The sequence below is a fragment of the Poecilia formosa genome, unplaced genomic scaffold (genome assembly GCF_000485575.1).
Source record: "Poecilia formosa unplaced genomic scaffold, Poecilia_formosa-5.1.2 Scaffold210, whole genome shotgun sequence".
NCBI classification, from domain to species: domain Eukaryota; kingdom Metazoa; phylum Chordata; class Actinopteri; order Cyprinodontiformes; family Poeciliidae; genus Poecilia; species Poecilia formosa.
This window is the reverse complement of record NW_006800149.1, coordinates 1-2,765: the sequence shown is the minus strand read 5'-3', so window position 1 is coordinate 2,765 and position 2,765 is coordinate 1. Positions and strand designations below refer to the sequence as shown.

At 40.5% G+C, this 2,765-nt stretch overlaps 1 long non-coding RNA gene across 1 annotated transcript in view; it reads left to right on the top strand.

The window, feature by feature from the left end:
• LOC103148681 (uncharacterized) overlaps positions 1–1,815 on the top strand; it is a 5,183-nt gene extending 3,368 nt beyond the window's left edge. The window contains exon 3 of the long non-coding RNA XR_477379.1: positions 1,492–1,815. This is a non-coding gene — a long non-coding RNA (uncharacterized LOC103148681). The remainder of the gene's footprint in view (positions 1–1,491) is intronic.
• Positions 1,816–2,765: the final 950 nt, after the last annotated feature.

Sequence of the window (2,765 nt, the reverse complement as noted above, 5' to 3'; positions counted from 1 at the left end):
TCCCCCTCTCCTTGGGCTGCCACCTTATCATGGTGGAGGGGTTTAAGGTGGCAGCCCAAGGAGAGGGGGATTATCAACCATTTAGCATAATTAACTTAGCTACAGACTACTGATTACCTCCATTTCACTAGCATTTAATGAATTAAGGAAAAAGATTTCTGGCAGAGCCCCTGCTCACATATGTATCGATATATGATCCTTATGAGAAAAACGGTGCATCCACTTGAAACTGAAATATTATTTTATCCAGTCGTTCAATACAGAGTACACAGGTTCAAAGAATACTGATTTTTTACAGGGCATAAATATTGTCAACTGAGTGTGACACATTAATCACCTAAACCAGTGTTTCTCAACCTTTTTCGGGCCAGCGCCCCCCAGTCTTTATCCAGGTCAATCACCTACCCCCACCAAAGAATTTGTAGGCTACTTTACACTGACTATTATTTTATTATTGAAGTTACTATCAGTAGATCTTTTGATTTTTATGCTTGTTTCTGTATTTATCATCAAAAATAATTTCCCAGAGAACAAAAAAGCCATGGGAACAGAAATTATTTTCACAGGTGAGAAAAATGCAATGAATGGACATTCAACTTAAAATTGGTAGGCCTAACAGCAGCCAATCAGAGTGGAAAAAATATTCTTGTTCTTTGTCATTTTCTAGTTGTTAAATATTCCACAAAATGGCCAGATAAAATATGTTCAACATGCCAGTTTAAACTTTGAACTATTTGCAAACCGACTGAGCTCTGCAGCATTAAAACATGGATAGAACTGTAACTACATTAATCATAACTCTTCTTCTCTTCAGTGTTTCTGTCGGTTTCTGGTGGTGCAGCTCTGTGCTGCCTTCAGTAGAATGGGACATCAGAGTATCATCCATAACATTTCACCCACATGGCATTTATTGACGCTCACCATCAGTAATCTTCACTCATCACCTGCTGCGCCATCTAATCGTCATGTTTCACATCATGTGTTGATTTTTCCCTGTTCAGCATCAGATTCTCTGTTTTTATGCCATAATTCACATCTAGTTCGTCGCTCCGTTTTATGTCGCGCTTCTCCTGTTTCAGAGTTTTGCGTGATGTGCGCGTCGTTTCTTTTTCTTTTTTCTTTTTTTTAACCCTCTAAGGTGCAGGCCGGTAGGGAAACGGATCGATGGGGAAAAGGCAGACTGACATAAACCTTTTAAAACAATGGAAACAATGTCGGTATTCTGATTATTGAAATTTAAAAGTGCTGTGTTGTTCTATCACCCCCGTTTCATACCGGACCACTTACAGCTCCGGTGTTAACGCTATAAAATTCATTTTTCAGAGGGATACACAGTGAGGGTTTTAATAATTACATGTTTATAAGAGCAATTTTCTGTTGTCCTTCCATGGAAGCGGGCAGCTTTCAAACGGAAATAAAACACTTTTTAATATAAGTTGCTGCTTTGACATGATCACAGAACTGACAAAACANCTGTCCTCCTCCTTGCAGGGTGGAATTTTCTGGAGACCATAAGTTGAGAGAGAAACTGACAAAGTGTAAGTGTCTTTAAAATGGCTCACATTCAACCATCTCACATTCAGGAGTCCTAATCTAATTCTGAAGGCATAGTGCCCTCCACACTTCTGGGACCCATGAATACGTAGACTGCTCATGGAGCGGGTCGGCCCATTGCTGCGATATGTCACAGCGTCCGCCATATTGAATATGGCTTCTCTCCCAGTAAGCTAATACAAGTGAAAGGACCAAACTTCACAAGGTGCCGTTCTTCAAAGTATTTTAAGTTAATACCTGTTATTGACACATTTTCTCACACACACAAATATATTTGGTAATCAAAGAAATGACTAAAGACAGAGTTTCTAACTTTTGATGTGATTATTTAATTGTTTTGGGGCATTTCTGAATAAAGAGCACAATGGTTTTTTTTGATAGAAATTATTCTGACTTTTATATTGACATTGATGAACAGAAACACTTTTACAGTGTTTTAATAAAGAACATATTTACATATTTTCTCTTGATGAAGGCGGACACTTTTTTTCCTCTGCTCCCTCCATGCGCTTGCCTGCCCTGCTTGCTCTGTTTTTGTCCTGTCTTTTTCTATATTTTTGGAGCCTTTCTTTGCACATCATCCAAATCTACAAATTATGGATCTGGTCAACCGGTCTCAATGCAATGGATCAAATTTTCTCAACGAGAAGTCTGGGCACAGGAGAGCCCTCTTGTCCTGTGGGGACACACCCAGCAGGATTCACCCTGAGTTTATTCATGATAACAGGATTTCTGCTGTTTGGAGCTTGCGGATACCTGGTTTATCGTCAACTTTGTGACGGACTTGGCCGAACTAGCGAACACTCAGACTGTTGGTGTGGACAGAGACTCAAGTTGGATGTGAGTCTTGCTGAGACTCGCAGCCCAGCTGAGGACTCTAAAACTCACTAACGGGATGGAATCGATCTTGGAGTAGTTGCTAGTTTCGGCTCAGTGGAACGACCAAATTTGGATAATTGGGAACTGAGATGTATCGAAGAGACTTAAGGAAAGATTGAAATTTATAATCTTCCCGACCTAAGACATTCTGTATCTGAATTGGCTTTTCCCGTGTGGCCTTGGAAGGGCTGCATATTTCCAATCTCCTTGAAGATATGTAAACATAACGCTCTTTCCCACCTCACCCCAGCTGAGCTCTCCCAAGAACATCATTCCTTGATAACAACCCCTCTACCGGACTTTGCCAGGAGGCTCAGCCACCTGGTTTCATG